Source organism: Ctenopharyngodon idella, chromosome 24 (genome assembly GCF_019924925.1).
Source record: "Ctenopharyngodon idella isolate HZGC_01 chromosome 24, HZGC01, whole genome shotgun sequence".
Taxonomy (NCBI): Eukaryota; Metazoa; Chordata; class Actinopteri; order Cypriniformes; family Xenocyprididae; genus Ctenopharyngodon; species Ctenopharyngodon idella.
Window position 1 is genome coordinate 29,161,099 of NC_067243.1, and position 13,296 is coordinate 29,174,394.

Below are 13,296 nucleotides of genomic sequence, written 5' to 3' on the forward strand. Positions count from 1 at the left end.
GAAGTGTTAAACTCACAGCACTATAAACACTCTCAGAGCACTGAAGCATGTGTGACAATGCAAAGAAGTGGGCAGGATTTACAACAGACAAACTAATATACACTAGAGTTACAGAATGATCATTTACATTCTGACTAATGTTAGTTTTAGTTAGTTTAGTAGGTTTTTTTTTAATTTTTTTATTATTATTATTTTTTTTTTATTCTGACCACTGAGACACTGAGGATCAGTGTTGGGGGTAACATTAGTAATCAGATTACTTTTTTTCAAGTAGCTAGTAAAGTAACGCATTACTTTTAAATTTACAACAAAATTTATTTTATTTTTTCAAATAAGTTACTCAAGTTACTTGTTTTCCCATGTATTGACTGACAGCTCTCCTGTCCTCATGCTGAGAGAAATAAAGTGCAGAGGTGTTGTGTGTGAATGATGGTTATTGTACAGACTAAATGTGAATATGCATTTATTCATCTCACTTACACAAAATCAGAGTCAGTATTCCTCAAAATGAATAAAAACAGTGAAATGCAATCTTGAAATGTATTTATTTTTAAGTTTTATTGCTGAAGTAAGAGTGTTGAACTTTCTTCTCCTGCATCCTATTCTTCTGCAATCCAGAATGGCAGCACAGCCTAAAGGTTTGTTTGAGCTGCGCCCTCTACTGTACAGCTGGGAATTTGCATTTCCTTCAGTCTGAGGCTTATTCATTTCACTTTTGGTGTGAAATGAAACTTTTTTGTTGTTATTAAAAACAAGCAAGCCCAGCCCAGGTGAGAAAAAGTAACACAAAAGTAATGTAATGCATTACTTTCCACAATTAGTTACTTTTTTAGGGAGTAACGCAATATTGCAATGCTGAGGATGTGCAGATGAACGTCCATCTCTGTGTCCACATTCAGTCATGTGACCGGTTTGACTGACAGTTTGACTCCGGCTTTAATAACACAGCTGTGATTGGTTTATTTATCATCAGCACTGAGAAATTTATGAGGAATCATGTGACCAGGTCTCTGCTACATAATGTGAAATTTACATACATACTATTTACTATATCAGAATAATATTGTGACGAGCAGGGCGGGGCGAGAGCCGTGAGAGAACAGCACCAGGCCGCTGGAGTGATTGGAGTGAACGTCACCTGCGCACTGCACCGATCTCGTATCTCTCACGGAGGAGCGACGACAGTGAAGGATGAGAGAGGAGGAGGCCTGGACTTTATGTTATGCTTTATTTATGTTTGTGTGGGCGGCAGTCGCCCACGAGGGACTGCCACCATTTTACTTTCGTTTTGTATTTGTTTATTTTATATTTAAGTAATGTTGAACATTTGCCGGTTCCCGCCCTCCTTCTTCCCACAACAATGAACTGTGTTACAAATATCTATGAACTTTAAGGGAGTTAACTAGTTAGCTGAGGTTCGGGAGCGGCGCCGCGCCTCAACCAATCACCTGACTTCTCAAATCCTACAGTACTGTTTGTCTTGTTCTCTTGAACCCTCCCTTCCCCTCCCTCTCTCTCATCCATTCAACCATCCTTATCATCCCCTCTTCTCTTCCTTTCTAGGTTGTATCAGGGGTCCTAATCACTCAGATCAACCTGATTACCATCCCTTTCCCTTCCCCTTCATCCTCTCCCTATTCATCCCTAACTTTCTTCAGAAAATAATTCTCCAACATTCATGGTTGTGGTGTGGTCATATTAAAATCACACTTTCAAACTCCAAAAATTACAAACAAAAAAAATTTGAATGAATGAATGAATGAATGAATGATCATGTGTATCTCAGCAGGTTTTTATCAGATGTGCTTCAGTAATTTCCACAGTTGCTTTGGGATCATGCAAGTTTTCCTGAACTTTGGTGTGTATTACGAGGGACAAGAGAAAAAAAAGGAAAAAGTGGATATGAAACAGATAAACAGTTCATTGTCCTTTATTGGGGTAAAACACAACTGCATCTAGCAGAAACAAACACATCCTTACTGTAATGTGGGCGACAAACCCCGCTGTTAACAAACACTAAACCTGCGACTGCTTCATCTACATTTATAACCTGATCTCCAGTAATTATTTGAGTCAGACACGACTGTTTCTTCAACATCAGACTTTTTAAAATGTGAAATGGGTTTATTTATTTATTGTTCCTTTTAGTAATAACAAGGTGTTATCTGAACTTTCCCAGTGTATCTCCAGAAACAAGAGAAGCAGTGGATTCCAGTAACATGAAGCTCCTGTGAGGACGCTGAACATCTGCTGATGGAGCTGCTCTATTCTGAGAGGAACAGAATCACCTGATGATCAAATATGAGTTTCACTGTCCACACTTTATTCTCTGAAATGAGTCAGAAGAGTTGGACTAATGGAGAGATGAGGTTTGTTCATGTTCATCAGTTTATAATGAAACACTGTCAGTGTCTGAAGCCTCTGGACTGCTGAGATCATCCTTGACTCGGTTAGAGAGTAAGAGCTCCAAGAGTTCAATCCACAAAACTATTAATGATACGCTGGATTCAGAAAACAGGTCACGTCTGTGAGCAGTTGTGTTTGTATGAATGAATGAGGGTGAGTGTGGTCTGAAACAATGACAAATTATGCAAATTTGACATAAATATGAACAATCTTTCTGTTAAACTGTTACAGATATTAAACATTTCCCATCATAAACATAAATGAATAATAAACAATCAACCATCATGTGAACTTCACTGACACTTCCACAAATATCATGTAGTGTGATAAAGTAATTGTAGCAAGGTTCAGGATTGAGGAAGGAAGAGGACAGGGTCGGCTTGACTAGTGACTGCTTTATTTGAACCAATTCACCATATACAAAAACCAAAGGGGTGCAGACAGGCACAAAGCGGTCATAAATCATTCACAATTCTCTCTCAAAAAGACATATCCAGCGGGGTAGCAGTCAGTAGTCCTTCTCTCTCTCCTCCACTCCTGTTTCTCCTGGTGTTATATACTCTCTCCACACCAATTACTGAAACAAGAGACAGGTGTTCGTCATTTGCATTTAACCCACTCACTCACCGTTCGTCTCCTGACTCTCTCTCCCGCTGCTGACTCCGCTGAACCATGCCCCCCTCGCCACATACCCCCACCGCCCGACTCAAGCCGGGGAGCCATCCGGCCTGAGTCGGATGCCCCCCCCCCAACCATTTCTGGAGAGGAAGTCGGCCACAGCCATCTGAGCACCCGGCCTGTGGACCACTTTGAACTTAAAAGGCTGTAAAGCTAGATACCAACGAGTGATCCGCGCGTTGGTATCCTTCATGCGGTGGAGCCACTGCAGGGGGGCATGGTCCGAACAGAGGGTGAATTTCCGTCCCAGGAGATAATAGCGGAGGGTGAGGACGGCCCACCTGATGGCAAGACACTCCTTTTCTATGGTGCTGTACTTAGTCTCTCTCTTCGAGAGCTTCCGACTAATGTACAGCACCGGCCGTTCCTCCCCCTCTATCTCCTGGGACAGGACGGCACCCAGCCCCCTGTCCGACGCGTCTGTCTGCAACAGAAAAGGGAGAGAAAAATCAGGAGAGTGTAACAACGGCCCGCCACATAAAGCAGCCTTCACTTGGGTAAAGGCCTGCTGGCACGGCTCCGTCCACTGGACCGTATCTGGTGCCTCCTTTTTAGTGAGATCAGTCAAAGGGCTGGTGAGGTCCGAATAATTAGGTACAAACCTTCTATAATATCCCGCCAGCCCTAGGAACTGTCTCACCTCCTTTTTGGTCTTGGGACGCGGACAGGTCGCAACTGCTGCCGTCTTATCAATTTGGGGACGCACCTGCCCATGTCCCAAGTGGAAGCCCAGATATCTTACTTCCACCCGCCCAATTGCACACTTCTTCGGGTTGGCCGTGAGCCCAGCCTCTCTCAGCGACCTCAAGACAGCCCTCAAATGCTGTATATGCCGCTGCCAGTCATGACTAAATATAATTATGTCATCTAAATAGGCAGCAGCATATGCAGCATGGGGCCGTAAAATCCTGTCCATGAGACGCTGAAAGGTAGCCAGAGCCCCGAACAGCCCGAACGGAAGGGTAACAAATTGGTGTAATCCAAACGGCGTAGTGAAAGCTGTCTTTTCTTTAGATAATGGAGACAAGGGGATCTGCCAATATCCCTTTGTTAAGTCCAGTGTCGAATAAAACCGAGCCGTACCGAGCCGATCAAGCAGTTCGTCCACCCGTGGCATTGGATACGTGTCGAATTTCGACACAGCATTCACCTTGCGATAATCCACACAGAACCGAACCGAGCCGTCCGTTTTCGGAACTAAAACTATCGGGCTCGCCCAGTTACTGTTGGATTCTTCTATTACGCCCATGTCAAGCATTGCCCCTAATTCTGCCTGAACCACTTTTTTCTTATGTTCAGGCAAACGGTACGGCCAGCTGCGAACTACCACGCCCGGCTCTGTCTCGATATGGTGCTGAATCAAATTAGTACGGCCCGGTAGGGGTGAGAACATGTCCGCAAACTCTGCTTGTAATTTCGTTAGGTCAGTGAGCTGGGAGGGCGAGAGATGATCTCCTCCGGGGGCCAGTGCGAGAGATTGGTGTTTGGTATTCGCCTCTGGCCCGAGATCATCCTCTCCACCAATTACCATCGCCAACATCACTGCCTCTGCCTCATTCCATTTTTTAAGGAGATTGAGGTGATAAATCTGACGTGCCCCTCTCCTATCAGACTGTATAACCTCATAATCGAGATCTCCAATCTGCCGTGTGACCTCAAATGGTCCTTGCCACTTTGCTAATAATTTAGAGCTTGACGTTGGAAGCAATACAAGCACTTTCTCTCCCGGTGCGAATTTACGTAAGTTAGTTCCCCTGTTGTACAGCCGGCTCTGTCTGTCCTGGGCTTGTAACAAATTCTCCGTTGATAGCCGCCCCAAAGTGTGGAGTTTTGTTCTCAAGTCCATTACATACTGAATTTCGTTTTTACTCTGAGATGGTCCATCCTCCCAAGTTTCTCTCAGGACATCCAGTACCCCGCGGGGCTGGCGTCCGTAAAGAAGCTCGAAGGGGGAAAACCCCGTGGAGGCTTGCGGGACTTCTCGCACAGCGAACAACAGGGGTTCTAACCATTTATCCCAATTTTTGGCGTCTTCGTGCACGAATTTACGAATCATGGTTTTAAGCGTGTGATTAAAACGTTCGACCAGCCCGTCAGTTTGTGGGTGAAAGACGCTGGTACGGACCGTTTTAATGCCCAATAATTCGTAAAGTTTGCATAAAGTACGTGACATAAACGCTGTGCCTTGATCGGTGAGGATTTCTTTTGGAATATCCTGAAAACACTGCTTCAGGATATCGAGTTGCATAATCCACAATGACTAATGCAAAGCGATGTCCCCTGGCTGATCGCTCTAATGGCCCGATGAGGTCCATACCAATTCTCTCGAAGGGGACCTGCATTAATGGGAGGGGGCGCAAAGGCGCTTTTGGGGTGGCTGGTGGATTTACCAACTGACATTCACGACAAGACGCGCACCACCTGCGCACATTCTCGTGAATGCCCAGCCAAAAGAATCGGGTCATGATGCGATTTAGTGTCGTTGCCTGCCCTAAGTGTCCAGCCATTGGATTAGAATGAGCTGCTTGGAAAAGCATTTCCCTGCGGCTCCTTGGAACTAACAACTGGGTTGTATCTTCTTTTGTCTGGGTGTCTTGGGTCACCCGATACAACCGATTTTTTATAACTGCAAAATATGGATAGGTAAGCGCCCGTCCAGGCTGGAGAGGCTGACTGTCGATGGTTTGGACCTGCTCAAATGCACGTTTTAGTGTCTCATCCTGAGACTGCTCCAGGGGAAAGTCATTGCGATCCGAGAGAATTATTCTCTCAATTTCACTCTGTTCCCCTGAAGCAGCACTCAGTGGTCCCCGTTCAGTCTCTCCCGCCTGTACTTGCGCATCCCCAACCATCGCCTTTTTCCCCCAAGAGGCATCCGTGCATAAATAACCCAATAATTCAGAAAATGCTGGCCAATTTGTCCCCAAAATTAACGGATGCCGGAGGTGCGGATTAACTGCCACCTCAACGCTATGCTTTTGGCCCCTGAATTGGATAATGACCGGCACTACCGGATATACCACCACATCCCCGTGTACACACCGCACCTTAACCACGCGGCTTGTATCCAATGCCCCGGATGAAATCAGGCTTTGATGGATCGAGGTTTGGTTACAGCCTGAATCCACCAAGGCCTGATAGGTACCCCCCTTGATACTCACAGGTATTTGATACCAGCCAGCTTGACCGGGGGCAGCCTGCGGGGCGTCCGGGACCCGGACCATTGTCCCAACCTCCATCACTGGGCACCTGTCCACGAAATGCTCCGGGTCCCCGCAATGCCAACAGGCTGTCCCAGACCTCCCCGCCGCCCCAGTGGCAGGGAGTGGGGTAAATGATTGGCGTGGAGAAAGCGGAGAAACAGGAGCGGGGTCCTGTCCAGCGGAAGTCAGTCCCGCCCTCCTGGGCGGGGCTCTGGGACCCCCAAACTGGCTCTGGTCAAACCTGCCCCCGGGATGGACAGGTGGGCGGGACCTGGAGAGAGGGACAGGACGAGAGAGAGGAACAGAAGGGGAAGAAGGAGAGAGAGAGAGAGATGGGAGGGGTTCGCCGACCCCTGGGCATGCCACCATATGGTCCTCCGCGAGGTGGATGGCCGAGTCCAGCGACGTGGGGCGGTGGCACTGAACCCACTCGGCTGTCCTCCGTGGGAGCCGAGTAATGAACTGCTCCAGTACCACTCGATCGACAATCTTCTCCACGTCGCTTCCCTCAGCCAACAGCCATTTGCGGCAGGAGTCCCGGAGCTGTTGGGCCAACACGAACGGCCGGACTCGCCCAGTTCCAGGGAACGGAACCGCTGGCATTGTTCTTCAGGGCTCCGGCCGACCCGCTGGAGGATGGCCCTTTTCAGGTCGTCGAAGACCAGGAGATTCTGCACCGGCATCAATTACTGAAACAAGAGACAGGTGTTCGTCATTTGCATTTAACCCACTCACTCACCGTTCGTCTCCTGACTCTTTCTCCCGCTGCTGACTCCGCTGAACCACGCCCCCCTCGCCACAGTAATCTTAATCTGAAATCACATACTCTCTTCAGTAGGCACTTATTTTGATCAAGTAATTACTTCACGATCGCTAAAAAAGTATGTTTTGTATAGTATGAGTGTGTGTATGAATGTAATCTGGACGTACTACATCTGCCATGTTGTCATTATCTTCAGTATTACTCAGAAGTCTTTCAAATATAATTAATTCGAAGTGATGGTGCTTTATGTAACGTTGTCTAGCGTACGATCCTGTTTGACATTTGTGCTGGCTACTGTTTACAGGCCACCAGAACACCATACAGACTTTATCATAGAAACATTCAGACTGTGAATTCAGACATACTTCTGTTGTCACATACTGTTTTTGACCTACTATATAGAGAATGTGAAGAATGTGATTTTGGATGCAGTCACGGTCTTAAAGGAAAGGTGTGTAGATCTCAGTTATGTTAAAGACATGTGACCCTCTAGTGGTGAAGTATGGAAGAGCAATTAAAGGGATTGACTTTCCTACAGTAAATAATACAGATAATATTGTAGTGTAAAGTTTTGCAGGGACGAGCACCACTCACATTTTCTCCAGATTTTAGTTAAGTTTAGTAAGTGATATAAGATTGTATGTTACATGTTTACTTAATAAATCATAATAAATAAAGTCTAAAATAAAGGTTTGACACACCATTGTGTTGTCATCAGCAGCTGCAGTAACATAAAAACAAAAGTCATTATATTCTATGTAAAGCTGTGAATCTAAGCTTTCAAATGGTACCATATTGAGGCCAAAAGTGTTAAAAAATTAAGTGTAAATGTTATGACGTCACACTGCGGCCCACCCACGGGCCGGTGCGGGTTAAGAGGTTAATACATCATAATAAATAAAGTCTCTGGTACTTGAATACTGCAGTTCTTCTTTACACCATTGTGTTGTTTGTGATCCTCCATCAGCAGCTGCAGTATCTCTCAGCTGTATCAGTGCATCACTGTGACGTCTGACTGACCGAGGTTTTTGTACCACTCTTTATCACTGTGTGAACACATATTGACTGTTTGGATAGTGGAAACTCTGACAGTAATAATCTCCTGTATCTTCAGTCTGGACTCCACTGATGGTCAGAGTGAAATCACTGCCAGATCCACTGCCACTGAATCTAGATGGAGTTCCAGTATAACGGCTTGTTGCTATATATATGAGGAGTTTAGGAGCTTCTCCAGGTTTCTGTAAGTACCAGTGTAAGTAATTACCACTATACACTGCACTGCTGGTTTTACAGTTTATTCTGACTTCTTGTCCTGGTTGAACTGCTGTTATTGATGGACTCTGAGTTACAGTGATCTGTCCTCTACACTCTTTAATTATAATTATAAACGTAATATTTCAAGAGAATAATTTATATATAATATATTTTAAAGGAATTATTAATCATTAGACTATTTTACTACAAACCTTGAGCAAACAGTGAAAGAGTCCAGATGAAGAAGGTGATTTTGTTCATTGTTGTTCTTTTGTCTTGTGTGATGATGAAGATTGTGTTCTGTTCTGCTCTCAGTCATGAAGTGTTAAACTCACAGCACTATAAACACTCTCAGAGCACTGAAGCATGTGTGACAATGCAAAGAAGTGGGCAGGATTTACAACAGCGTGAGCTGCTTACAAACTAATATATGCTAGAGTTACAGAAGTAAGAAATGTAAATATTTTTTAACAGTAAGTTTTTCTTGACATTACATACATTTGTATAAATTACACTGAAAGCAGCTTCACTCCACTGTAGTCACTGTAATAAATAAATAAATAAATAAATAAATAAATATCCTCTTCACAGTTTTATTTTTGTATCAAACAGTGTGTGATAGTTAAGGTCAGTTTGTCATGTCTGTCGCTGGTTCTTCTGTCGACTCTAAACTCTAGTCAGTCTGTCTGTGTCTCCATCTGTCTTTGGACTGTGTTTTTACTGTTTGAGGATTCTTCGAGTTTTTGTCTTTATTATTAAACTTTTGGTTTGATCTGCATTTGATAACAATATGTTAGTGAAATGTGAACTTGCCTTGCATAATTTGAGATTTTAGTATATTTTTGAATTAGAATCACAGCTCATGAAATATATTTCTTTAAACAGTGTTATATCAGCACATGATAAAAGAATGAATGAGAAATATAGGATATTTTCACAGTTAGCATGTATAAACGATCCAAAAAGAGCAGAATGCACAATGAAGATACCTTCAATGAAACAAACATTACTTCAGTAGAAGATGAAGAACAGAGGAGAACTCAGGGTTTAAATACACAGAGGAAGAGAATTAACTGAAACAGAACAGTGTGTTCTTAATTAGAAACCATGGAAACAAACTAGAGCATGATCAGTAACCAAGGGAACTAACAATGAATGAGAACACAGGCAAACAGGAACAGGGGAAACCAAACTAAGGCCAAGTTTACACTACAGGATTTTAAGCCCGATTTGCAAGTTAACGAGCTCGCCGACAGGTCGGCTGTGATCGGGGGAAAATCAGCGAGTGATCGGCGCTCGCCAATCTTTATGTGTGAACTACTCAACGACGCAACGTTTATCCATATCAGATACACATTGTGTAAGAAACTATAAAGCTCAGGACAAATGGATGAATTCACGTTATATAATATTAAGATCATTATATAGGTTTTTAAATGACAAAACACTCACTTGCACATATTTGAGAATCAGAATATCAGATAGTTGATGACATGGTGAGAAAAGCAATACATCTGTCATACAGTGTGGCCGGCTGGGCGCGGTGTGTCACGTGACAAGCATGACGCGTCGTCATGGAAACAATAGAGGGAAACGTTCTAAAATAACAGTCGCCTTAACTCTGGGAGGTCAGCCAGAATGTTTTAAACTTATTATTATATATTATTATTTTAATTTTAATTAAATTTAATTCAAAAGTTTTCAGATTTATAAAACCATGGGTACGCCAGAACCTGCGCAAAAATCCCTTTATCAAACCCAGTCAGCGGAAGATTGTGCATACATGAATCTCCACCCCGTCTCCTGCCCGAAATCACCATATAAGGAGCTTACAACGCCTAGTTTTACTCTGCATTACGTCATCTGCATATCATCAGGTGTGTTCGTCATCGGCTGCGGCTGGATGTAACCGATCGGTGAGAGTATCCGTGTGCAGGCGGGGAGGAGCTGAAAACAGAGACGTGAAGTCGGACACTTTCTGCTTCTTGTAGTGACGCTCGTGCTGCGTTTGCATACTTTATCACAGCTGAAGTGAAATAAATGCAATATTGGACTAATACACTGATGTTTCAGATACATTTTAATTCAATACTTTATGAAGCTTCAGAACCCAGAAGACTAAGATTTTACAATGAGGTTTTATTATGTGTTTTTTTCTTTTTCTTTTTTTTCAAAATTATGAGTAAAATAAGGTCTGTGGTAAACATAACTTGACTATACTTTGACGTTTTGTTCTACAAAGTAAATTACACACCCATAGGTGTCATTTGTGTGGGACAGGTAGAACATGTTGTCCCCACCACTTTTCTAAACATCTCACGCCACGGATGTACTGTAATGAAACATCTCCAGTTTCAGAGCAGAATATTAATTTCATTCGTTTGTTAAATAAGAGGCTTTATTATGTGTACTCTCCATTCATTGTTATATGAGCGAACCGTCTTTCTATATCTGAAGTGTTTGTTCTAGTCAGATACATTCTGATTTTTATGTCAATTTTGATATTATTCTTAATAGTATAAAAGCTCTTGTGTCTCGTCTCTCAGCACAGCTAATAAAAATTTGTTCATATTTTGTTAAAATATGTTAAAAAAGAATGTTTTGCTAATGTTCCCATTAAGTTATTTCTGAATGTTCTCTGAACGTTAAAAATGTCCAGTTTTTAAAATGTTTTAAAAATGTAGTTATATGAATGCATATGTTACAAATGCCAGCGAAGATCCACCGGAGGTCTCACTCTCCCGAGTATTAACTGGACTACAAATCCCAGCACACACATTAGTTATTATTATTTAGTCACCACTTGTAGTACACTTATGGGTTCAAGTGTAAGCGGTAACTAAATACATTTTTTTTTTCTTAAAATACAGAGATAGTATGTTAAAAGCACATTTTAGTTTATATTCATGGTGTCTCAAAATAACAGTTGAGTACACTTAGATGTTCTTAAGATTATCTTAAGAAGTACTAAAGAAGAATTTATTAAGTACAAAATTAGTGTGCGAAAATAGAGCACTTTAAGTACATTATAAAAGTGTACTTTTTTTTTTTCACCTGGGGGAACAAGTAAGGGATATAAGATTAAATGTCATGTTTACTTAAATAAATGTATGTTTCTGAAATGTTTCATACACCATTGTGTTGTTTGTGATCCTCCATCAGCAGCTGCAGTATCTCTCAGCTGTATCAGTGCATCACTGTGACGTCTGACTGACCGAGGTTTTTGTACCACTCTTTATCACTGTGTGAACACAGCACTAGTAGGACAGTGTCTACTCAGACAGTAATAATCTCCTGTATCTTCAGTCTGGACTCCACTGATGGTCAGAGTGAAATCACTGCCAGATCCACTGCCACTGAATCTAGATGGAGTTCCAGTATAACGGCTTGTTGCTGCATATATGAGGAGTTTAGGAGCTTCTCCAGGTTTCTGTAAGTACCAGGCTAAATGATTACTACCACACACTCTACTGCTGGTTTTACAGTTTATTCTGACTTCTTGTCCTGGTTGAGCTGTTATTGATGGAGTCTGAGTTACAGTGTACTGTCCTCTACACTCTGAGAGAGAGAGAAAAAAAACTGATATATTACACATTTTAAGAGAATTAATAACCATTGTAAAAATTGTATTACACAAACCTTGAGCGATCAGAGTGAGAGTCCAGATGAAGAAGGTGATTGTGTTCATTGTTGTTCTTTTGTCTTGTGTGATGAAGATTGTGTTTTGTTCTGCTCTCAGTCATGAAGTGTTAAACTCACAGCACTATAAACACTCTCAGAGCACTGAAGCATGTGTGACAATGCAAAGTGACTCTCTCTATTTAAATCATGTACTCTTGTGCTTTGGAGGAATGTAGCCGTTTTCACAACTCATGAAATACGTATATTTCTTTAAACTGTTATATCAGCACATGATAAAAGAACGAATTAGAAATATAGGATATTTTCACAGTTAGCATGTATAAACGATCCAAAAAGAGCAGAATGCACAATGAAGATACCTTTAACTGAAACAGAACAGAGCCGTATTTATCAAGCCTCTGAGAATTACTCACAAGAACACTGCTAAGAATTGACACACACACACACACACACACACACACACACACACACATATATATATATATAATTGTTGTTATATAAAAAATACAATAGAGATACAAATCAAATAAACTTGTTTTTCAGATACAGCAGGTTTATTCACCATGTATACATTTATTTAACATCTTTTGTTGTTTTATTAACATTAATGACAGACAAATATTTAGGCTACTGTCCCTTTAAGACCGAATCCATGGATGTAATATTTAATATACTGACACATATCCTGTTTTCACCCACCTGTTTACGTCCACTTAAGCCATAACCGACTGTATTTACGTGAGATACTCTACACGACGGACATTTTGACAACTATGTGTGCATTTGACCATTCAGGCGTAATGAAAACTGATCGCGCGCTGTCCGAGAGAACTAACCCTAACCCTAACCCTAACATTTAAACTTAGACCAGATTATTAGATTACCCTTTGTCTTCATGAATACACATAAATGACAGCTTAATGATTTATTTACTTATTTATTTATTTATTTATTTATTTTTTGGTGCATTTATTTAAAGACCGCATGTACCATGTTTTTGTCACTGGCGTTATCTTAGTTCTCTAGCAATTTTAAAGTTTTTTTATGAAATATTATTTCTCAATTTTTCACCTTCACCTTCAGCTTCCTCAGCAAGGCAGTTGTCGTCTTGGCGGTGTGTTTGGGGTCATTATCATGCCGTTCAGCCCAGTTTCTGAAGGGAGGGCATTATGCTCTGCTTCAGAATGTCACAGTACATGTTGAGATCCATGTTCCCCTCAATGAACTGTAGCTCCCCAGTACCAGCAGCACTCATGCAGCCCCAGACCATGATGCTACCATCACCATGCTTGCCTGTAGGCAAGACACAGTTTTCTTGGTACTCCTCACCAGGGCATCGCCACACATGCT

The 13,296-nt window shown here is 42.1% G+C and overlaps 1 protein-coding gene across 10 annotated transcripts in view; it reads left to right on the forward strand.

Annotated features, from left to right (window-relative positions):
* LOC127506791 (immunoglobulin kappa light chain-like) overlaps positions 1-13,296 on the forward strand; it is a 114,500-nt gene that overhangs the window by 30,505 nt on the left and 70,699 nt on the right. The window contains exon 5 of one of the 10 annotated variants that reach the window (XR_007928130.1): positions 11,731-11,745. The exons of the other annotated variants lie outside the window; for them this stretch is intronic. The gene's annotated coding sequence lies outside the window, so the exon portion shown is untranslated. Of the gene's footprint in view, positions 1-11,730; positions 11,746-13,296 lie in introns of those variants that run through there. 10 annotated transcript variants of the gene reach the window in all.